The sequence below is a fragment of the Bos taurus genome, chromosome X (assembly GCF_002263795.3).
Source record: "Bos taurus isolate L1 Dominette 01449 registration number 42190680 breed Hereford chromosome X, ARS-UCD2.0, whole genome shotgun sequence".
NCBI lineage: Eukaryota > Metazoa > Chordata > Mammalia > Artiodactyla > Bovidae > Bos > Bos taurus.
This window is the reverse complement of record NC_037357.1, coordinates 92643938-92669393: the sequence shown is the minus strand read 5'-3', so window position 1 is coordinate 92669393 and position 25456 is coordinate 92643938. Positions and strand designations below refer to the sequence as shown.

The window sequence follows — 25456 nt, the reverse complement described above, 5'->3', positions numbered from 1 at the left end:
CACATTTGCCAGTGGTGGGAGATGATAAATTCAGGTGAGTGTCAGGTGTCAGATAAAGATGCCTAAGAGGCCACTGGATAGATACTCAGGACTGTCACCAAGGAGCGACTGAGCTGAAGATATGGATATGAGAGTCATCAGTGAATGGCAGCACAGCATAGTGGTTAAGGTACAGAATGATCCTGAATCTAGGCTCCAACACTTAGTACTTCTGTTACTTTGTGTAGTGTACTCAAGCCCTCTGTGTCTCAGTTTCATAATCTGAGGATAACATAATTGTTTTCAGTAGTCACTTAGGTCTGCTGTGACCAGTTAGCATAACATAATGCTCCATTTTGTAAACTTTAAATGGCTGTTCACGTGTTAGTTATCCCATCGACAAAAGGGGAATGAATGAATCGTTTTTATCTGCTTAAGTATGCATATAAGATATGTTGAGGATTTTAACATGTGTATGTGTTCCTATCAGAAAGAGATACAAATAAATACAAAATTTATTCTTTGATGTGTACACTAAAAGAAATAATACCCTCCCTTCAATCTCTCTACCCATCATCTGCCTGGACTCACCCTACTCTCCCCTCCAGCGCCACCCCTTCCACCAGAGGGATGGAGTTTATGACCTGTTTCTCTATTACTTCACTGCTAACATCACCTCCAGCGCCTTGGAAACTTTTCTTTTGTCACCAGGGGTCACTTGTCCCAGCAAACAATCAAAACCTGGGGGAGGGCCCCACCAGTGCTACTGCTGTCCAGTGAGGGGTGGGGGTGGGGGGTGTTGGTTTCAGGGGGTCTCAAGCAGGGATTAGTGATTTACTTCACATGAAAAGGGGGGCGGGGGGAAGAGAAAGGAAGAAAGAAAGAAAGACCTAACTGGCTTGTCAACACGGAGAAGCTGATCACCATTAAGCCCTTAGCCCTTCCTCCTCCAGTCATCCCCAGACTGAAGGGAGGGAATTTAGGACCCTGTTTATCTAATTTGTCTCACCTCTATAAGGAAAGTTCAACTCTTTGAGAGAGTCCTGCTTTTTGCCCTGAGACTCACTTGCCACATCCAATCACCACTACCTGAGGGATGGCTCCTGGTGGATGCTGTTTCTAAAATCTCAGGAGGACTTCTGCTCTGGGTGATCTAACTCCTATCTTCTCCAAGGGCAGCACTTCATTTCATGACCAGAAGATCTGAGGCACCGCTTGGCACTGAGATGCCGTGAAGGTGATCCAGAGAGAGAGAGAAAGAGGATCTCCTAAAAATAGGTCAGGTGAGAGTCACTGTTTCTGTAACACCATGTGTGAGTGTAATCTTTATCGTTAACCATGGGCTTTCTAAGTGAACAATTGTATTCCTCAGATGCTCTGTCTCCAATCTAAGACTTTTCATTTAAAACACAGTGTGTGGAACAGTCTGTCTTTTACTGGTTGGAGAAACAGGATTTTCAGACTTTTTATGGCATTCAGGAACTAATTGGGTTTTGAATCAGTGTCAGAGACCCATTCTTTGGCATGCTTAGTCACTCAGTCGTGTCCAACTCTTTGCTACTCCATGGACTGCAGCCTGCCTGGCTCTTCTGTCCATGGGGATTCTCCAGGCAAGAATACTGGAGTGGGTTGTCAAGCCCTTCTCCAGGGGATCTTCCTGACCAAGGAATCAAACTGGGGTCTCCTGCGTTACAGTCAGATTCTTTACCAGCTGAGGTACTCACACAATTCACCACTTTCCTTCACAAAAGATAAAAATAATTTAAGTGCGTAGATAATATATATGTGGTAGGCAGAATTCTAAAGATGCTTCTCCAAGACTTCTGTCCCCTGGTTATTCAGTTGAGCACATATCTAGGTACTGTCGTGAAGGGACTTTGCAGCTACAATTCAGTTGACCTTAAAATAAGGAGGTTATTCTGGGTTATCTGAGTGGGTCCGATGCAATCACATGATCCCTTAAAAGCCGAAGAGAAAAGCCAGAAGAGTTGGTCAGAGAGATGTGGCAGCAAGGGAAGGCAGATAGTTTCAAAGTGTGAGAGAGGAACTAGAGTGGTTACTGCTGGAGAAATCCAATTGGAAAGCATGAGAAGAAATGTGGGCAGGCTCTAGGAGCAAAGCTCAGCCCTCAGCTGACAGCCAGCAGGGAAACAGGGACCTCACTCCTGTAGCTGCAAGGAGCTGATATCTGCCAACAATCTGAATGAACCTACCTCAGAGCCTCCAGTAAGGAGCACAGCCCAGCAGACATCTTGATTTTGGTCTTACAAGACCAAAAGACTCAAGCAAAAGACCCAGCCAACCCCACCTGGACTTAGTGTCATTTGAAACCATGAAGTCTGTGGTACATTGGTTGGGCAGTGATGGAAAGGTTGAGATCAGCTCATAGAAACCTACACCTCCCATATTGAAGTAATTGATAAACCTCTCTGCAATATGCAAAGATCATTAGATATTATTTTTTATAATGTTTCTTGCATTCGTTTATACTTATTTAAATCAGTTTGTCAAGAATATCTAGAGCAAATGACTCCTTGGATAACCAGTTTGCTGGAGTGGAGCGATTGTGGGCATTAGAGTTACACCATTATTAGATATGTGATCATAGGGTTACTATGTTGAAGTAAGTGTTCATGGCTTTCCTTGGATCAGTCGCCCACAGTTAATCAGTGACAGAGAAAGAAAAAAATAATAAAGGATTGTTCAGGACTTCTCTGGTGGTCCGCTGGCTAAAAATTCATCTTCCAACACAAGGGACTCGGGTTTGATCCCTGGTCGGGGAGCTAAGATCCCACATGCCCTGGGGAAACTAAGCCTACATGCCACAATTACTGAGCCTGTGCACCTCAACAAGAGAGCCCGCATGCCACGACTAAGAACCGATGCAGCCAAAAATAATAAAATATTTAATTTTTTTTTTTTAAAGAAAGAATTGCTCTATAGTAATGAGCAGCACATTGAGCAATGCCCAGTGACTGGTGCACTTGAATGTGGAAAAATCAAAGACATATAATCACCTGCATGGAGACTCCCAGCATTTGATAAAATCCACTATTGTGCGATGTTGTGAATAGCTTCAGAGAGGAGCAGTGGTTTCCCAGGTGATAATTTCGCACGCGGATCGAGTTTTAAAGCTGTGTTTGATATTCAGCGTAACAGGACGGCTAACCCTTTCCCAACAGCGATCCATTTATCATTAACCCTTTCTGTGGATAGAACACAAATTTAAGTTTAGTATTCAGTTTTAGATTGTGCCAAGATGTAACAACTCACTCTAGAAAAGAATAAAGGCCTTGTAGAACTGTTACAGGGCTGAACTCCAGTCTGCTCTGACACCAGGTTGTGGTGAAGGAAAATATGGTGTTTATTTGCAGGGTGTAAAGCAAGGAGAATGAGCAACTAATGCTCCAAAGACCTTAACTCTCTACTGTCTTTCAGGGAAGGGTTTTTAAAGGTAACAGTAGCAGTGAAGGCTGCAAGGTGCATGAGATCAGCTCATAGACATTCTTCTGATTGGTTGGTGGTGAGGTAACAGGGTGGTATTTCAGGAATCTCAGTTATCAGTTTTGTGGCTCCAACTGGTCTGGGGTCTACATGCTGGTGGTCAGCATGCAGTCAGCTTCCTCCACCTGCTGAGGGTTTTAGTTTCTGCAAAACAACTCAAGAATATAGCTCAGGGTATGATCTATAGTTCTAAAAGAGGAACTAATGGTCTTCAACTTTATTTCATGGCTAAACCATTATTATTTAGTGTTTCTTGACTGGTTTCCTTTGCTTCTGCATTTTTTTTTTTTTTTCACTTCTCTGATTAAACTGGCTCTTTGGGACTTGGGGAAGGCCGAGGAGAGTAAAGCTTTTCTACAAACCAGAAGCAGTGGACAAACGGGTTGGGGGTGGGGGTGGGGGGTGGGGCTGGGGTCTGGCCCTGGAGAGGCCCTGCAGAATCCTGCTCAGTATCAGAACCAAAGGTTGTCTTTATTATACTTATCAGGTTTTAAGAATGTAAGAGGTAAAGTAGGATAAGAAAGAAGTACAGGCGGTGAATGTGAAGAAAAACAGATGACTATATCATCATGGGGAGACTGATAAAATTCACAGTGTAAGGGACTTTGCATCTTAACAGATGTAGGTTGAAAAAGGGTTCCACCTCTTCCATTGCTTGCTAATCCTCTCTGATCCTCCGTTACCTCATGTGCAAATGGGAACAATAATATTATCTATCATCCCACCCCCAGGAGAAGCCGTTCCTCACCACCTGGGTTCTGGGGTTGTCTCGTCTGTGCTCCCAGCATCTGCTGGCTCTTGCTGGCCATAGCTCTCATCACACTTGTTTCTACACCGTCTTCAGTCTGGCTCCCTGCCCAGCACACTGTGTGCTCTTCGAGAACCGTTTTCCTGCATCAAACATTCCTGTGTGCAGAAAGCCTGCCAAAGCATAGGTCCTGGAGCCTGGTACCCAGCAGGTGCTTAGAACATGTTTGCTGTCTTGTGAGTGATGATAACATGAGGTACACACACAGAGCAGTGTAGCTGCTGCTATGTCGTCAATTTGTTTGTTGCAAACAATATATCAGAAACGAGTGGCTAGAACAAAGCTCTCGGCTCATTCTCTGTAGGTCCAGAGGTTGGTTGTGTCTTTTATCCCCACATTGTCCAGAACCTGACTGTACCAGAGTGACACCCACATTTTCCCCCTTCATAACGTATCTTGGACAATGCAGGTTGGGCCTGCAATTGATGAATTCCCTGAAGCTTTCCTACCTACAGCAGGCTGATGTAGCAACGTGAGCCTTCCATAAATATTTATTGAAATAATGCAACCCTAAAAATCACCTAAAATAAAAGTAGGTTGCTTTACTTTATAGATGGGAGGCCTAGGTGACATATAGGCTTATCTCAGCAGCTTCAAGAAATTGAACCAAATGATCTGTGGACTTGGAAAGTCCAGGTGACCTTTTTCACTTCCACAGCAAGGCCAAGCTCTTTGGTTTTCTCCTGCTTCTTTGGTCACTCCTTCTCAATCTGTTTTCACTGAGTCCCTTCTCCTTGCCCTTAGGTATATATGTAGTCAGGTATTTCAGTACTCTCTAGAGTTCTTACCATCCAGTGTGTCGACTGGGTCCTCCCTCTGACACTCATCAGTGATACCAGCGATATGAAAGTGCAACATCTCCACTCAAGCAAAAGTTTTCAGATATTTCCTGTCTCCCTTCTACATGGTGGCCTAAGAATAGGCTCTAGCCTTTTGCTAGATCATGCCAGAATAGAGATTTATCATTGGTTCAAAATTATACTGAAAAGTGAGAAAGAGGGATCTGGCCTATGCTTGAGAAATAATAGGAAATCCCTGCAATGTGGTGGGCAGAAAGAATTAGATTGACAGAGAAAATCCTAAGCAAAGACTAAACAGGCATAGAAGAGGACAGCTGCAAAAGTGTGGAGTAGCTCAAGCAGGAGTTCTAAACATGAGCTGGGTTCAAAGTCAGGTCAGAAGTCTGGGTACTGAAGTAAGAACAGCATTAGGGACAGCCAGGCAGTGTGGCCCCACTCCCCATTTGGGGAAGCAGTTGGATGCAGAGGTCCCTGCTTACAGATGCGAGCACCTTCACGTTAGCACTGGTGTCCTTTGCTTAAGTGCTCCATGTTCCATTCTTTGGTCTCCAGGGCCCACTCTTGACAAATATGAACAGTGCTCCCATGCCTCTAAGATGGGACCAAGAGCATCCCGGTGCTATTTTGAAGTGGTGTCAATGTTTAGATGTGTGTCTTGCCTTTTGTGACATGTAAAGAAAGGACTTGATCTGTTTTCCCTGTAGAGCCCTCTGATAAGAGCCAAATCGGTCACCACAACAGTCTCTCAATGAGAAAATAAATATCGTACTAAGCTGGGAAGATCTGCCTTCAATGATATAACCAGAGCTGTGTTCCAGGAAAACAAAAATCATCAACTTCTTGGGTACCCAGAAGGGACTTCTGAACAGGTAAGTTCATGTGAACTCAGTTTCTCCCTTGGGATCTCAACAGGGACTTTGGGAATTAAAATGACCTGGCATGGCCCTTTCCTTATCTTGGGGAAAGATGGGAAAGACAATGTGCTCATAATTGACAGGCCTAAATTTGAGCAGAGGACTCAGGCTGTGTATATGCTGCAGAGATGTTATTGATCATAATAATAAGTTGCCATAAGCTGAGGAATACTGATTGTGTCCTGTATGCTAGGCACGCTGCAGAGTACTTCACATGCTTTATCTTGTTTAATCATCGCTGACAACTCTATATGAGGCACTCCCAATTGAGGAGTGAGTTTATGAGGCCCAGAGAGGCCACACAGAGACACACAGCTTATGAATGTGGGAGCTGGGTTACAAACCCAGGCTGTGTGGCCCCAGAGCTGGCATCCCCGATGGCCTTCACCCACTGCCTCTTTAAGGAATAGACGTCAAGTGCTAAGCGAGGGTCCTATAAATCAGGGTTACATCTGAGACCACCAGCATTTATATTCCTTCTCTCATACAGTTATCAATACAATGCAAGAGGTGGGGGCATATAATCTATGGTCACTTTGAAGTCAGGTCTCAAGATACTAATGTGGGGAGCTGAGGCTTAGGCTCTGGGCTGCATGGATACTTCTCCCAACACCAGGCAGCTCTGTAGGGATCTACGGTGCCACTCTGGAAGCCACACCGTGTCAGACAGCCAACCTTTGTTTATCTCCTCTTCTTTGGACTCAAATGCTTTGTATCTATTCTGCCAGATATTTGTTGGGGCAAAGCCAGAACCAGAAAACAACATGGTCACTGTCCCTGGGATGTAGATATTCTGTTCAGGGGCTGAAAATGAACACATATAAATGAATCAGGGAAATACTTAACTGATCCTTGGTGTGTCACATTCCAGTAGGTCAGAAGAGCTACGTAAAGCACTTAGAATAGTCAAAACTATTAGATGTACTGCTAATTCTGCAGTGAGATTTTATGTCAACTGTTGCATAAAATACTTTCTCTTGGCATTATTCTCCCAAATCAGTCTGGCACCATCCTGTTCTTTCCTATATCCCCCAAAGCCCAAATAATTAAAGCACTTATTTAAATGCATGTCTCCAGCATTGGTATCATCAGAATGTCCCTCTTTTTTGTTGTTCTAATGTGTGTGTGAGTCTGTGTGTGTGTGTGTGTGTGTGTGTGTGTGAGAGAGAGAGAGAGAGAGAGACAGAGACAGAGACAGAGAGACAGAGAGACAGAGAAGAAGAAGAAGGGAGGGAGAGAAAGAGGGAGAGAAAGGGTGCACCAGTCAACATGTAATGCTGATTAGATCTAATTTTATAATACTCTGTTTTCTTCACTACTATGGACTCATTTAAACAGTTTTATTAAAATAAGTGAAAAAGCAGCAGCATATATAATATTTAAAGAACTAATGTATCTTTAGGTGACAGTTTTTATTGGAGTAGAATACATTCTAGTAGTGGAAATACTCAGTGATCAGGAGTTTGGTAATATCACTGATCTCTTCTCACATTTCAACTATCACATGCCTATACATACAAACGGAGAAGGCAATGGCACCCCACTCCAGTAGTCTTGCTTGGAAAATCCCGTGGACCGAGGAGCCCGTTAGGCTGCAATCCATGGGGTCGCTAAGAGTCGGACACGACTGAGCGACTTCACTTTCACTTTTCACTTTCATGCATTGGAGAAGGAAATGGCAGCCCACTCCAGTGTTCTTGCCTGGAGAATCCCAGGGACGGGGGAGCCTGGTGGGCTGCCGTCTATGGAGTCGCACAGAGTCGGACACGACTGAAGTGACTTAGCATAGCATAGCATACACACAAAACCCTATGTTGGGTAAGTCTTTTCTAAAAGCGATTATTAATGGCCTTGCACACCTGTACCTCTCAGGGTACCAGCAATTAGAAAGAGATGAAAATAAACTTTGTATCACCTCAAAATTTGTAAATAAAGTGTCCTATGATAGGCGCACCCAGTTCTATTTTGCCAGATGTTTGAGAGAGGTAGAATTCAATGTAGTCCCTCTGTTTGACGGTGCAACGCTTCCATCGAGGACCAGAAAATATACCGCTTAAAAGAGTGAGAGAACATGTAGGAGTTCCATTCTGAGATTCCAGGGCCCACAGAAGAAAGAAAGTCAAGAAGTGTTCAGGGATGGATGGAGACAACAAGGAGGGGATTTGCTGCAGGAAGAGGCAATTTGAGTTTTTGTTAAGAATCGACATAGTCACGGTGTGGGTAGAAAGACTGTGCACATCGAAGAACAACCCTCAAATTGTCTACTGGGTGGTGGATCTCAGACTTAGATTGTCCTAGTAGTATCCTCAGCCCTTGCTTAATTCATGCTCCACTTGCTTTCTGCCAGTGCCCCAGAAGGCCTTATTTCCTTGGTTGGATGTCTGGCCCAAGTCTGGAAGAATAGAGCAGGAAGGCGGGATTGGCAGTGCTAATTGGTGAATATACAGGCTTAAATGGGATGTTCACAGTCAGTCTCACTGAGAAGAAGACATTTGAACAGGTACTTGAAGACAGAGCGATCAAGGCATAGGGGTATTTGGAGGAACAGTGGGACCAGGCAGCATAAACATGTGAGGTGGGAATGTGCCTGGATTCTGTGCCAGGACATCCCAACAACACTGTGCTATGCAGGGAGACTAATAACCTAATGAGGAAGACAGATGACTATGCAAGCAACTACAGCCAAATGATAAATAGTACCTACGGTATGGTATAGTGAATGACCTCTAGTGGGATCAGGGAAAGCTGGCCAGAGGAAGTGCCATGTGAGTTGAGACCTGAAGTGTGACTAGGGCTTTGCCAGATGTGTGTGGGGGAGAGTGGTGGTGATGGGGAAGGTGATGGGGAAGCCTCAAGAAGGATGGAACAGCATATGTAATGTCCTGGGAGTAATGCAGATAACACAGATGGTTATCTTCACCCTTTTTTGACAGAAGCCAGATGTCACATCTTGGGTTTGACTGGAAAATTTGAAAGTACACTCAGAGCTTTAAACCCACAACATTTCACTGCAAATATGTAAGTGGTGACTGTTACCTGTCACATAATCTCTGTGTCTGTATCACCTGGCACAAGGGAGGCCATGCAACAGGCACTCAGTAAACATGTTCAGGATTGGATTAGAGAGAAATCTTGCCAAAGTTGGGAGAGTAACACACAGGAAATCACCTACCAGACTGAATCAGTGGCCAATAACTTTTTATTGAGGTTCCTTTCTCCTCTCTAAATAAGGTTCTTTCCTTGTCTTAAAAAAAGAAAGAAAGAAAGGAAAAGGATGTGCTGCTGTTCAGTCGTTCACTCGCGTCTGACTCTTTGTGACCCCATGGACTGCAACATGCCAGGCTCTCCAGGAGCTTGCTCAAGCTCATGTCCACTGAGTCAGTGATGCCATCCAACCAGCTCGCCCTTGGCCATCCGCTTCTCCTCCCGTCTTCAATCTTTCCCAGCATCAGGGTCTTTTCTAATGAGTCAGCTCTTCCCATCAGGTGGCCAAAGTATTGGCGCTTCAGCTTCAGCATCAGTCCTTCCAGTGAATATTCAGGACTCATTTCCTTTCAGATTGACTGGTTTGATCTCCTTGCAGTCCAAGGGACTCTCAAGAATCTTGTCCAATGCCACAGTTCAAAAGCATCAATTCTTTGGCACTCAGCTGTCTTTATGGTCCAACTCTCACATCCATACATGACTACTGGAAAAATCATAGCTTTGACTAGATGGATCTTTGTTGGCAAAGTAATGTCTCTGATTTTTTAATACGCTGTCTAGGTTTGTCATAGCCTTTCTTCCAAGGAGCAAGCATCTTTTAGTTTCATGGCTGCACTTACCATCTGCAGTGATTTTGGAGCCCAAGAAAATAAAGTCCGTCACTATTTCGTTTTCCTATCTCTTTGCTATGAAGTGATGGGACTGTGTGCCATGATCTTCGTTTTTTGAATGTTGAGTCTGAAGTCAGCTTTTTCACTCTCCTCTTTCACCTTCATCAAGAGGCTCCTTAGTTCCTCTTCACTTCCTGCCAAAAGGGTGGTGTCACCTGCATATCTGAGGTTATTGCCACTTCTCCTGGCAATCTTGATTCAAGCTTGTGATTCATCCAGCCCGGCATTTTGCATGGAATACTCTGCATATAAGTTAAATAAGCGGGGTGACAATATACAACCTTGGTGCACTCCTTTCCCAATTTGGAACCAGTCTGTTGTTCCATGTCCGGTTCTAACTGTTGCTTCTTGACCTGCATACAGATTTCTCAGCAGGCAGGTAAGGTGGACTGGTATTCCCACCTCTTTAAGAATTTTTCCAGTTTGTGGTGATCCATACAGCCAAAGGCTTTACTGTAGTCGGTTAAGCAGAAGTAGATGTTTTTCTGGAATTCTCTTGCCTTTTGTACGATCCAGTGGAAGTTGGCAATTTGATCTCTGGTTCCTCTGCCTTTCCTAAATCCAGCTTGAACATCTGGAAGTTCTCACTTCACGTACTGTTGAAGCCTCACTGGGAGAATTTTGAGCATTACTTTGCTAGTGTGTGAGGTGAGTGCAATTGTGCAGGAGCTTGAACATTCTTTGGCATTGCCTTTCTTTGGGATTGGAATGAAAACTGACCTCTTCCAGTCCTGTGGCCACTGCTGAGTTTTCCAAATTTGCTGGCATATTGAGTGCAGCACTTTCGTAGCATCATCATTTAGGACTTGAAATAGCTCAGCTGGAATTCCATCACCTCCACTATTTTTGTTCATAGTGCAGCTTCCTAAGGCCCACTTGACTTTGCACTCCAGGATATCTGGCTCTAGGTGAGTGATCACACTCTCGTGGTTATCTGGGACATTAAGATCTCTTTGTATAGTTCTTCTGTGTATTCTTGCCACTGCTTAATACTTTCTGCTTCTGTTAGGCCCATACCATTTCTGTCCTTTCTTGTGCCCATCTTTGCATGAAATATTCCCTTGATAACTCTAGTTTTGTTGAAGAGATCTCTAATATTTCCCATTCTATTCTTTTCCTCCTTTTCTTTGCTTTGATCTCTTAGGAAGACTATCTTATCGCTCCTTGCTGTTCTTTGGAACTCTGCATTCAGATGGGCATCTCTCTCCTTTTCTCCTTTGCATTTCACTTCTCTTCTTTTCTCAGCTATTTGTAAGGCCTCCTCAGACAACCATTTTGCCTTTTTGCATTTCTTTTTCTTAGGGATGGTTTTGATCACCCCCTCCCATACAATGCTACAAACCTCCATCCATAGTTCTTCAGGCACTCTGTCTATCAGATCTAATCCCTTGAATCTATTTGTCACTTCTACTGTATAATCATAAGGGATTTGATTTAGGTCAAACCTGAATGGCCTAGTGGTTTTCCCTACTTTCTTCAAGTTAAGTCTGAATTTGGCAATAAAGAATTCATGGTCTGAGCCACAGTCAGCTCCTGGTCTTGTTTTTGCTGACTGTATAGAGCTTCTCCATCTTCAGCTGCAAAGAATATAATCAATCTGATTTCGGTATTGGCCATCTGGTGATGTCCATGTTTAGTGTCGTCTCTTGTCTTGTTGGAAGAGGATGTTTTCTATGTGCTAAGTGCATTCTCTTGGCAAAACTCTGTTCGCTTTTTCCCAGCTTCACTTTGTACTCCAAGGCCAAACTTGCCTGTTACTCCAGGTATCTCTTGACTTCCTACTTTTGCATTCCAGTACCCTATGATGAAAAGGACATCTTTTTTGGATGTTAGCTAGAAGGTCTTGTAGGTCTGCATAGAACAGTTCAACTTCAGCTTCTTCAGCATTAGTGGTTGGGACGTAGACTTGGGTTACCGTGATATCGAGTGGTTTGCCATGGAAACGACCAGAGTTCATTCTGTCGTTTTTCAGATTGCACCCAAGTACTGCATTCTGAGCTCTTTTGTTGACTATGAGGGATACTCCATTTCTTCTAAGGGATTCTTGCCCAAGGTGGTGGATATAATGGTCATCTGAATTAAATTTGCCCTTTCCAGGTCATTTTAGTTCGCTGGTTCCTAAAACGTCAATGTTCACTCTTGCCATCTCCTGTTTGACCACTTCTAATTTACCTTGATTCGTGGACCCAGCATTCCAGGTTCCTGTGCAATATTGTTCTTTACACCATCGGACTTTACTTTCACCACCACACACCACCAGGATGTGAGTTGGTGAAGAAAACCCGAGGTGGTGGAAAACTTAAGCACATTTGTTTTTCCATCTGGAGTGAGTGACCGTAGCTTAGGAGAAAGAGGGATCATGAGGGGTTAAGCTAAGGAAACTCACTTTTATTGGTTCTGTTCGTCCCACCCAAACAAGTGTCCTTAACACCTTACCTCCTAGAATCGGGGGTTAATGTAGTTGTGGGGCCTGAGACTCTCAAGGTGTTTTTTGAGATAGAGCTGTCTCCTATTACATTACATGAAACTGATGAAGAGAATTAAGAGTCTAAAAAAGAAAAAGAAAAGAAAAGAAAGGTTGGTGCCTGCCCTACAGTGGGTGGAGCTGGGTGTTGTCCCTCTGGTGTCAGGGGGTGTGATTTGGGGTGGCTGTGAGCCTAGTATGACTTTAGGCAGCCTGTTTGATGGCAGGTGTGGCTGTGTTCCTGTCTTACTGATTGTTTGGCCTGAGGCATTCCATCACTGGAGCCTGTAGACTGTTAGGTGGGACTGGGTCTTGGTGCCAAAATGGGGACCTCCAGGAGAGCTCACACCAATTAATATTCCCTGGGGTTGTTGCTACCAGTTTCCTTGCCCCCATAGTGAGCTACAGCCAAACCCTTCATCCCCAGGGACCTTCCAAGACTCCCTAGGTAGGTTTATCTCAGGTTCCTGTGGAGGTACGGCTTTGTGCTGGCTCCCAGTGTATGTGAGAACTTGGGCACACCCTCTAAGAGTGGAGTCTCTGTTTATACTCTGGGGATTCTTCCTCTCAATGCTCAACCCTCAGGCTGTATTGGAAGGCTATTTTCATGTGAGAACCTCCCTGCGTAGCCTGTTTGGTTTTAGATTTATAGATTTAGATTTTTTTTTTTTTTTTTTTTTTGATGTGAGGGCTGTTTTTAGTATGGATGACTGTCACCTCTTTCCTCAGTATATGCTGGTTGGTATCCCCTTGATAGGGGGTTTAACTGGTGTTGTGGGGACCATAGCCTGCCATGGATATTGAGCAAAGCCTCCCCTTTGTTCTATGGTTGTCACTGCCTTGTCAGGGGTGGGGGTCTGTTTCTTAATTGTTGGAATAGAGGCCCGCAGATCCATTTCTTAGCTGTGTTTCTGATGGGTGCAAGGTAGGTGGGGTTGGAGCACTCCCACTGGGAGAGAAGCCATTGAGTATTCCTCTTCTGGAGCTGTTCACCAATGAGTGTGCTCTGTTGTGTCCCCATTCCCTTGTGGTGCAGGCTCACAAAGTACTGTTGTTGGCACTGCTTGCAGTCCTACCTTAACCGTGGGTAAGAAGGCAATTTGCCCTGGTGAAACACAGGCATTGTTTTCACCAGGCCACTGATGCAGATCCACTGAGGTCAGGTCCCAGGACTGCAGTAGTCATGCACCTGGACCCTCTGTGGGAGCTATAGAGGCTGCTTAGACTCTCTGGTCCAGCCCAACCCCTGTGTGTGTGTGCCCACAAAGCCCATAGCTGCTAAAGCCCAACCTGCCCCAGTGGCAAGAACAGTTGTTGTCTGTTTGGATGTTCTGCAGGCACTGAATTTGCAAAGATGTCAGCGGAGGTGTAAATCCATGGTTCGTGCAGCCATGAGGAGAGACTTCAGCTCTTCTTCCTTAAGTCATATGGCCCCTGGGGCACAGTTGTGGTTTCAAGCCCCACCTCTGTATGCGAGTCACCTACCTGTGTCTGCTCCCGAGACTGCCAGAGCACATGAGCCCACCTAGGCAGGAAGCAGCTGAGGTGGTGATTGGGGCCAGTGGGCCACCCAGGCAGGGAATGGTCGGAGGAGGCAGCAGCCAGGCAGGGGGCATGTGAGACTGCTCCAGCAGGAGACCTCCCTAGTGCTTAGGGAGGCAGGGGCTGGCACATGATGAGAGGCTGCAATGGTGGCCCTGCCCTTTGCACGTCACTCAACAGTGGTGTTTTGCTTCCATGGTGGTCTGGGCTCCTTACAAGAGAATTCCTGGCTGCAGAGCTCCTCACTCCTGTCCCCTCAGGCCGTCTCCTCACAGCCAATAACAGTCACCTCCCTGGATCTGCTCTCGAAACCCCATGCCCCAGCACCCATTTGCACCAGTGGACACCTGTCTCAGGCTAGGGCACACAGGGCTGAGAGAGGAACCAGCTGTGTAGGTCTTACCCTGTCCTGCCTGCCACAGACCTGTTGTTGTGCTCTCCTCTGAAACCTCACTGCTCCCCTTCTGACCCAGCTGATCGCCCCACCGGTGATGGGACTTTCCTGGATGTGTGAACCTCTCCTCTCCTTCAGCTCCCTCCCCAGGGGCACTGGTCCCATCCCACTTCCTCTCCTCTTCCTTTACCTTCTTTCTTTCATCCTGCCCAGTTACACGGGGACCTTTCTTGCAACTAGAGAAAGAAGAACAAACAAAACCCAATATTAGTAGAAGGAAAGAAAGAAAGATCAGAGCAGAAGTAACTGACGTGGAGACAAAGAAAACAATAGCAAAGGTCACTGAAACTAAATGCTGGTTCTTTGAGATGATAAACAAAATTGAAAAAGCTTTAGCCAGACTCGTCTAGAAAAAAAAGGAGAGGACTCAAATCAGTAAAATTAGAAATGAAAGAGGAGAAATTACAACTGACACCGCAGAAGCACAAAGGATCGTAAGGGACTACTATAAGCAACTATACGCCAATAAAATGAACAACCTAGAAGAAATGGGGAAATTCTTAGAAAGGTATAACCTCCCAAGACTGACCCCAGAACAAATGGAAATTATGAACAGACCAATTACAAGATCTGAAATTTAAACAGATTTTAAAACTTCCAACAAACAAAAGAGGACTTCACAGGCAAATTTTATCAAACATTTAGAGAAGAGGTTTAACATGTATCCTTCTGAAACTCTTCCAGGAAGTTGCAGAGGAAGGAGGACCATTCCCAACCTCATTCTATGAAGCCACCATCACCCTGGTACCAAAACCAGACAATAATTTCACACAAAATCAAAATTACAGACCAGTGTCACTGACGAATATAGACACAAAATTCTCAACAAAATACTAGCAAACCAAAGCCAACAGCACAGTAAAACGATCACACAACATGATCATGTGGGATTTATCCCAGGGATGCAAGAATTCTTCGATATATGCAAATCAGACACCGCATTAACAAACTGAAGGACAAAAAACATGTGATCATCTCAATAGATGCAGAAAATGCTTTAGACAATTCACTATCCATTTAGGTTTAAAAAAAAAAAAAAATTTCTCCAGAATGTGGGCATAGAAGGAAACTACCTCAACATAGTAAAGGCCATAAATGACAAACCCATAGCAAACATCATTCTCAGAGGTGAAAAACAGACATAATTTCCTCCAAGATCAGGAACAAGACAGGGATGTCCACTCTTGCCACTTTTACTCAGTATGGTTTTGGAAGTCCTAGCCATGACAATCAGAGAAGAAAAAGAAATGCAAGGAATTCACAGTGGAAAAGAAGAAGAAAAAATGTCACTGTTTGCAGATGACGTGATACTATACATAGAAAATCTTAAATGTGCTAGCAGAAAACTACTAGAGCTCATTGACAAATTTGGTAAAGTTGCAAGATACAAAATTAATACACAGAAATCCTTTGTATTACTATACACTAACAGCAAAAGATCAGAAGGAGAAATTAAGGAAACAATCCCATTTACCATCGCATCAAAAAGAATAAAATACCTAGGAATAAACCTACCTAAGGAAGCAAAAACCTGTTCTTAGTAAATGACAAGATTCTGATGAAAGAAATAAAACATGACACAAATATATGGAGAGATATACCATGTTTTTGCATTGGAAAAAATCAATATTGTGAAAATGACTCTACCATCTAAAGGATTCCTGTCAAACTACCAGTGGCATTTTTTCACAGAATTAGAATACAAATTTTTGAAATAGGTATGGATACACAAAAGACCCCAAATAGCCAAAGCAATCTTGGGAAAGAAAAACGGAGTTGGAGGAATCAGGCGCCCTGACTTCAGACTATATGACAAAGCTACAGTAATCAAAACACTATGGTAGTGGCACAAAAGCAGAAGTGTAGATCAATGGAACAGGATAGAAAGTTCAGAGATGAACTCACGCACCTATGGTCACCTAATCTATGACACCTAACCTAACACCTGGACTTTGAAAGCATACCACGCCTTCATCCTCTTTGGCTGCCGGCTGCCGGGAAAGCGCAGCCCCACAGATGAATCTCAAACACATTTTTTTCCAAAAGTACAACTCGCCACTGAAGAGCCGTCAACAGGAGAATGTTGGATCTCACCAAAAAAAATTATACCTCACGTCCAAGGGCAAAGGAGAAACCCCAGCAAGACGGTAGGAGGGGTGAAATTGCGCTTAGAAACAAACTCCATACCTGCCAGAGACGCTCGGAGGGCTCAATCAAAACCTTGTGCACACCAGGAGACTCCTCAGAGACTGAGCCAGACCTGCCTTTGAGTGTTAACAAACTCCATACCTGCCAGAGACGCTCGGAGGGCTCAAACAAAACCTTGTGCACACCAGGAGACTCCTCAGAGACTGAGCCAGACCTGCCTTTGAGTGTTTGAGTGTCTCCTGTGGAGGTATGGGTCAGCAGTGGCCTGCTGCAGGGGCAGGGACTCTGGGTGCAGCAGACCTGGGTAGGGCATAGGTGCTCTTGGAGGAGGTCACCATTGACCCAACCATAGAGCCGCCAGAACTTACACACGGCTGGGGAAACAGACTCCTGGAGGGCACAAACAAAACCATGTGTGCACCAGGACCCAGGAGAAAGGAGCAGCGACCCCACAAGAGACAGACCCAGACTTGGCCGTGAGCGTCCAGGAGTCTCTGGCGGAGGTGTGGGTCGGTGGTGGCCTGCTGCAGGGTCCGGGCACTGAGTGTGGTAGTGTGTGCATGGGACCTTTTGAAGGAGGTCGCCATTATCTTCATTACCTCCACCATAGTTTGGCCTCAGGTCAAACAACATGGAGGGAACACAGCCCCGCCCATCATCAGAAAGTTGGATTAAAGATTTACTGAGCATAGCCCTGCCCATCAGAGCAAGACCCAGGTTCCCCCTCAGTCAGTCTCTCCCATCAGGAAGCTTCCATAAGCCTCTTATCCTTATCCATCAGAGGGCAGACAGAATGAAAACCACAGTCACAGAAAACTAATCAAACTGATCACATGGATGACAGCCTTGTGTAATTCAATGAAACCATGAGCCATGCTGTGTAGGGCCACCCAAGACGGGCGGGTCATGGTGGAGAGCTCTGACAAAATGTGGTCCACTGGAGAAGGGAATGGCAAACCACTTCAGTATTCTTGCCTTGAGAACCCCATGAACAGTGTGAAACAGCAAAAAGATGAAAGATGACCTCCCCAGGTCAGTAGGTGCCCAAAATAGTACAGTGGAGAAAGAGCTCCAGAGGGAATGAAGAGGCTGAGCCAAAGCAAAAACAACACCCAGTTGCGGATGTGACTGGTGATGGAAGTAAAGTCTGATGCTGTAAGGAACAGTATTCCATAGGAACCTGGAATGTTAGGTCCATGAATCAAGGTAAATTGGAAGTGGTCAAACAAAGAAGATGGCAAGAGTGAACATTGACATTTTAGGAATCGGGGAACTAAAATAGAGTGGAAATGGTGAATTTAACACAAATGGCCATTATATCTACTACTGTGGACAAGAATCCCTTAGAAGACATGGAGTAGCCCTCATAGTCAACAAAAGAGTGTGAAATGCAGTACTTGGGTGCAATCTCATAAACGACAGAATGATCTCAGTCCGTTTCCAAGGCAAACCATTCAGTATCACAGTAATGCAAGTCTATGTCCTGACCAGTAATGCTGAAGAAGCTGAAGTTGAACGGTTCTATGAAGACCTACAAGACCTTCTAGAATTAACACCCCAAAACGATGCCCTTTTCACTATAGGGAACTGGAATGCAAAAGTAGGGAGTCAAGTGATACCTGGAGTAACAGGCAAATTTCGCCAAGGAGTACAGAATGAAGCAGGAGAAAAGTTAACAGAGTTTTGCCAAGAGAACGCACTGGTCATAGCAAACACCGTCTGCCAATAACACAAGAGAAGACTCTGCACATGGACATCACCAGATGGTCAATACCAAAGTCAGATTGATTATACTGTTTGCAGGCAAAGATGGAGAAGCTCTATGCAGTCAGCAGAAACAAGATTGGGAGCTGACTGTGGCTCAGATCTTGAACTCCTTATTGCCAAATTCAGACTGAAATTGAAGACATTAGGGAAAACCACTAGACCATTTGGGTATGACCTGAATCAAATCCCTTACAATTATACAGTGGAAGTGACAAGTAGATTCAAGGGATTAGATCTGATAGACAGAGTGCCTGAAGAACTATGGACAGAGGTACGTGACATTGTACGGGAGGCAGTGATCAAGACGTTCACCAAGAAAAAGAAATGCAAAAAGGCAAAGTGGTCGTCTGACAAGGCCGTATAAATAGCTGAGAAAAGAAGAGAAGCTAAAGGCAAAGGAGAAAAGGAAAGACATACCCATCTGAATGCAGAGTTCCAAAGAATAGCAAGGAGAGATAAGAAAGCCTTTCTCAGTGATCAATGCAAAGAAATAGAGGAAAACAATACAATGGGAAAGACTAGAGATCTCTTTAAGAAAAGTAGAGATACCAAGGGAATGTTTAATGCAAAGATGGGCACAATAAAGGACAGAAATGGTATGGACCTAACAGAAGCAGACAGATTTTAAGAAGAGTTGGTAAGAATACACAGAAGAACTACACAAAAAAGATCTCTCTGACCCAGATAACCACGATGGTGTGACCACTCACCTAGAGCCAGATATCCTGGAATGTGAAGTCAAGTGGGCCTTAGGACTCATCACTATGAACAAAGCTAGCAGAGGTGATGGAATTCCAGTGGAGCTATTTCAAACCCTAAAAGATGATGCTGTAAAAGTGCTGCACTCAATATGCCAGCAAATTTGGAAAACTCAGCAGTGGCCACAGGAGTGGAAGAGATCAGTTTTCATTCCAGTCCCAAAGAAAAGCAATGCCAAAGAATGTTCAAACTACCACACAATTGCACTCATCTCACATGCTAGCAAAGTAATGCTCAAAATCCTCCAAGCCAGCCTTCAGCAGAATGTGAACCGTGAACTTCGAGACATTCAAGCTGGATTTAGAAAAGGCAGAGGAACCAGAGATCAAATTGCCAACATCCGTTGGATCATAGAAAAAGCAAGAGAGTTCCAGAAAAGCATTTACTTTTGCTTTATTGACTACGCCAAAGCCTTTGACTGTGTGGATCACAACAAACTGAAGAAAATTCTTAAAGAGACGGGAATACCAGACCACCTTACCTGCCTGCTGAGAAATCTGAATGCAGGTCAAGAAGCAACAGTTAGAACTGGACATGGAACAATGCACTGGTTCCAAATTGGGAAAGGAGTTCGTCAAGGCTGTATATTGTCACCTTTCTTGTTTAACTTATATGAAGAGTACCCCATGCGAAATGCTGGGCTAGATGAAGCACAAGCTGGAATCAAGTTTGCCGGGAGAAATGTCAATAACCTCAGATATGCAGATGACACCACCCTTATGGCAGAAAGCGAAGCAGAATTAAAGAGCCTCTTGATGAAAGTGAAAGAGGAGAGTGAAAAAGCTGGTTTAAAACTCAACATTCAGAAAACTAAGATCATGGGATCTGGTCCCATGACTTCATGGCAAACAGATGAGGAAACAATGGAAACAGCAAGAGTCTTTATTTTCTTGTGCTCCAAAATCAGTGTAGATGGTGACTGAAGCCATGAAATTAAAAGATCCTTGCTCCTTGGAAGAAAAGCTATGACAAGCCTAGACAGCATATTAAAAAGCAGAGACATTACTTTGCCAACAAAGGTCCGACTAGTCAAAACTATGGTTTCTTCCAGTAGTCATGTATGGATGTGAGAGTTGGACTATAAAGAAAGCTGAGCGCTGAAGAATTGATGCCTTTGAACCGTGGTGTTGGAGAAGACTCGTGAGAGTCCCTTGGAATGCAAGGAGATCAAACCAGTCCATCCTAAAGGAAATCAGTCCTGAATATTCATTGGAAGGACTGATGCTGAAGCTGAAGCTCCAATACTTTGGCCATCTGATGAGAAGAACTGACTCACTGGAAAAGACCCTGATGCTGGGAAAGATTGAAGGCAGGAGAAGGGGACGACAGAGAATGAGATGGCTGGATGGCATCACCGACTCAATGGACACGAGTTTGAGTGAACTCCGGGAGTTGGTGATGGACAGGGAAGCCTGGCGTGTTGCAGTCCATGGGGTCACAACGAGTCAGGCACGACTGAGTGACTGAACTGAATCTATGTCAATGGAGGCAAGAATTTATAATGGTGAAGGGACAGTCTCTTCAATAAGTGGTGCCGGGAAAACTGGACAGCTACATGTAAATGAATGAAATGAGAACACTCCCTAACACCATGCACAAAATTAAAATTTAAACTAAATGTAAAGCCAAATACCATAAAACTCTTAGAGGAAAACAAAGGCAGAACACTCTCTGACATAAATCACAGCAAGATCGTTTTCAATCCACCTCCTAGAGTAATGAAAATAAAAACAAAAACAAAGAAATGAGGCCCAAAGCTTTTGTACAGCAAAGGAAACCATAAACAAAACGAATAGGCAGCCCTCAGAATGGGAGAAAACCTTTGCAAACAGAGTAACTGACAAGGCATTAATTTCCAAAATACACAAACAGCTCATGCAGCTCAGTTTCAAAACAATAAAAACCCAACCTAAAATTGGGCAGAAGATCGTAGTAGACATTTCTCCAAAGAAGACATACAGATGGTCAAATCTTCACAAAAAGATGCTCAACATCACTAATTGTTAGAGAAATGCGACTCAAAACTACAGTGAGGTATCACTTCACACTGGTCAGAAACGTTGTTCAGTCACCCAGTCGTGTCTGGCTCTTTGTGACCCTATGGACTGTAGCACGCCAGGCCTTCCTGACCCTCACCATCTCCTAGAGTTTGCCCGAGTTCGTGTCCATTGCTTCGGTGATGCCATCCAGCCATCTCATCCTCTGTCACCCTCTTCTCCTTCTGCCTTCAATCTTTCCCTGCATCAGGGTCTTTTCCAATGAGTCGGCTGGTCAGAATGGTCGTCATCAAAACATCCGTAAACAATAAATGTTGGAGAGGGTGTGGAGAAAAGGGAACCCTCCTACACTGTTGGTGGGGATCCAAATTGGTAGAGCCACTATGGAGAACAGTATGGAGGGTCCTTAAAAAACTAAAAATAGAGCTACCGTGTGATCCAGCAATCCCACTCCTGGGCATATATGCGGAGAAAACCATAATTCAAAAAGCGACATGCACGCCAATGTTCATTGTAGTGCTGTCTAAATAGCCAGGACATGGAAGCAGACAGATGGATAAAGAAGAATGGTATGTATATATAGTGGAATATTACTCAGCCATAAAATGGAATGAAATAATGCCATTTGCAGCAATGTGGATAGACCTAGAGATTGTCATACTGAGCGAAGTAAGTCAGACAGAAAAAGACAAATGTCATATGAAATTGTTTGTGTGTGGAATATTAAAAAATGATACAAATGAACTTATTTACAGAACAAAATAGAGTCACGGATGTAGAAAACTAACTCGTGGCTACTGGCGGGACAAGGGGTGAGGAGGAGGGGGATAAATTGGGAGATTGGGATTGATATATGCACACTACTATATATATATAATAGATAGCTAATATGGACCTACTGTGTACAGGGAACTCTACTCAGTACTCTGTAATGACCTATATGGGAAAATAATCTAAAAGAGAGTGGAGACGTAGGTATATGTATGACTGCTTCACTTTGCTGTACACCTGAAAATAACACAACATTGTAAATCAACTGTACTCCAATAAAAAATTAAGAAATAAATAAATAGATAAAAGATGTGCCTAAGAGGGAAAGAAACAAAATGACAAATGGCAGGACAACTTTGTAACATTAAAAATAAAGAAAATATTACTAGGAGTTAATTCAAAAGAGAAGTACTCAAGGACAAAAAGGTTTCCACCGTTTCTCCTAACTACTAAAGACATAATTTTCAAAAGTTCTACTATATAAAATAAACATAGTGACCTGAATTGAAATGGGATAGAGCAGAACTAGGGAAACTAGTGATCAAGAGCACATCAATACAGATTCAATCAATATTAGAAATAGGGACAGGGCTGATAGTTAAATGGCTACCAAGGTTAAAGGCTGGAGATAAATGCAGTGACTAATAGAAGGAAACATCTAAAGGATTTAGAGAAAACAATAGTTATTGAAGAGAGAAGTACAAGAACATAAGGATAATTTATTTCCTCAAAATAGAGAGTGCAAACAGAAAGGAAGTGTTAGAGGAAAAAAAAAAAATCCATGATGACAAACTGTGTAAATATGGATGAATTATTCTCTTTCTTTCTTTCTTTCTTCTTCTTCTATTTTTTTTTTTTTTTTTGAAAAGAGAACGATCAGCACTGAGATATATTTCTAGTAAGGTCTCGAACTTTTGGAAGAATTTATTTTTCCTTGGATTCAGCAGAAAGAAAATGTATTTTTTAATTCGTTTTTACAAATACAATCTGTAGCATGTTTTCCTAAGATGCCTCCAGAAATATTTGATTCCAGGAGACATGGAAGCAATTCCTACAATAATAAAAGGAATGACAAAAGACTATTCTGTTTAGTCAGACTGCCGTTTGTGTAAACATAAAGTTCAGTCAAGGAATCCAGCACCCATGAAGCCACAGGGCCATTCACCATTGCAGGGATGGAATGTGCAATATAGTGTGAGTGAGTGAATGAAAGTCGCTCAGTCGTTCCAGACTCTTTGCGACCCCATAGACTAAACAGTCCGTGGAATTCTCCAGACCAGAATACTGCGGTGGGCAAACTTTCCCTTCTCCAGGGGATCTTCCCAATCCAGGGATCAAACCCAGGCCTCCCACATTGCAGGCAGCTTCTTTACCAGCTGAGCCCCCAGAGAAGCCCAAGAATACTGGAGTGGGTAACCTATCCCTTCTCCAGCAGATCTTCCCCACCCAGGAATTTAACTGGGGTCTGCTGCATCACAGGCAGATTCTTTACCAGCTGAGCTACCAGGGAAGCCCTGGTATTACCAGGGAGCAATATGCTATGTACAGGTTCACATATGGAGATAAGCTCAAACAAAAAGATACACAACAATTGCCATCAAGAGCCAATAATTTGAATCTTAACTGTACAAATTCCACATAAGCAATGTGAAGGAAGCAAAGAAATCACAGAAAACATCTTTCATATGTGAACGTGAATCCACACTATAATATTTAATCAAGAAGATATAGTTTGATATGCAATCATAACACAATATACATGTATATCAAGTCATCATGTTGTGCATCTTAAAAATACACATTTTTGCTTTGTCAATTATGCCTCAATTAAACTGGGGGAGGGGGAAGGATAAAGAGCAGGCTGTTTTGTGTAGTGGTACTTCAGATATGGGTATTTGTACATTAAAAAAAACAACAACTGTGTCTATTGGTAACCATACTGTACTGCATACTTAAAAGTTTGCTAAGAGTATACATCTTACGCTAAGTGTTCTTTTCACAAACATCGATCAGTGAAGTTCACTATATTAACAATAAGAGAAGAGCTAAATGATTTCAAGAGAAAAAGAAAAGAAAAGAAAAGAAACTGTGATCTGTACTCTCCACTTGGAGAAATACGATTCTGAGGTTTCTCGTGGCATGTGTAATTCAGTTAGGAAGCAATTTGGTTTAAAACCAATATCCTAATTTTTCAGACTAAATCGTTTATGTTGGTGCCCACTAAAAGACATGACCAAACCAATACATTAGAAACATAGATTTCAGTTGTTGAAATCGTCAGGGACTCTTTCTGAAACGTGTGTACGGTGTGTTAGCAGGTGATATATAACAAGCCATGTTTTAAATATTCTCTTTATGTTTCTAACATGTGTGTGTGTGTGTGTGTATGTGTGTGTGTTTTCCTTTGACAGGATGGAAGAAGAACATCAATGGGGAAGTTCCAGGTTACCTCAGAATAAAAAGAAGTTAGTGGAACACACCAAACGGAGATATGTCAAGCCCATGGCACCTTATCAGACTGACAGAAAAGCAAAAACCTCTTCTTCGTGTGATATAGATCAGAAGAGGTTCAAATGTGAATGCTGCTACTGCCAGAGATATATGGGGAGCACTTCTGGAATCTCAACGGGGAGAAAAGCAACCTCTCATTCTTCCTCCTGGGATGAACTAATACAAGAACTCAGTAACTTGATGCTCAACTCTGGCTCCATCCAACCCCCTCTTCTACAAGAACGGGCACAGGAAAAAGAGAAGAGCCCAAAACAGAGGCAGCAGAAAAACAAAAGAATGTTTCAGAGGCTCCTAAAAGAATGGAAAGACTAAATCTAAGACTTTTCATCTTAGATCCAGAATAGAGGGGGTCATGAAAGCCAACACTGCCAACCCCTTGGGCAGAATCCTTTTGGGAACATGGTCGGGGGAAGAACAGGATCCAGCCTTGTGACAGGGAATCCTATCAGCTTGTGATCCAATCCAGCTCCAGGAATGTAGCAATCTTTCCTCTAGTAATTTTAGGGCCACCTTAGGGCATGCTGGGAGGAGTTCCTCCATGGCAAGGGCAACCAGATAACAACGGCTCTGTACTCTGCATAATACTGTCCCCATGGTGCAAGCCATCACTTGTCCTCCTTGGGTTTCCTTTCCTCCCTTACCTTGTCACCAATGATGTATAAAACATCTATGTGGTGTTTCTGGCTTGTTTTTGAAATGCTTTCTGTCAATTTTATTGGTTGAATCCCAGAAGAAGCACTAGATCTGATGGGATATGTGTGTGGGTGTGTATGGCTGTTGCTTTTCTGTTTCTGTTTCTTTTAACATTTTTTAAATCATGGATGCACAGGAAGTTGCAAAGATAGTGCAGGAGGGTCCCATGCACCCTTCACCCAGTCTCCCCTCAAGATGCTTAATAGATACCACATCAATACCAGTAAACTGGCATTGGTACAAAGCATGTGTATGGTTCTATGTCATTTTTTCATATGTGTGGGTTTGTGTAGCCACTGCTGTAATCAAGATGCAAAACTGTTCCATCACCACAAAGATCTTCCTCCTGTTATCCCTTTATAGTCATACCCACTGCCCTCCCTGGCACCATCCCTAAGTTTGGGCAGCCATTATACTGTTCTCCACTGAGACTATTCCGTAAAAAGGAGTCATGCACTATGTGACCATTC

The 25456-nt window shown here is 43.5% G+C and overlaps 1 long non-coding RNA gene across 1 annotated transcript; it reads left to right on the top strand.

Moving 5' to 3' along the window:
- The first annotated feature begins 772 nt into the window (after positions 1–772).
- Positions 773–24990, top strand: LOC132344324 (uncharacterized). Its single transcript, XR_009493576.1, has 3 exons — positions 773–1262; positions 5796–5960; positions 24194–24990. It is a non-coding gene; the product is annotated as an uncharacterized lncRNA (long non-coding RNA).
- The last annotated feature ends 466 nt before the right edge of the window (positions 24991–25456 follow it).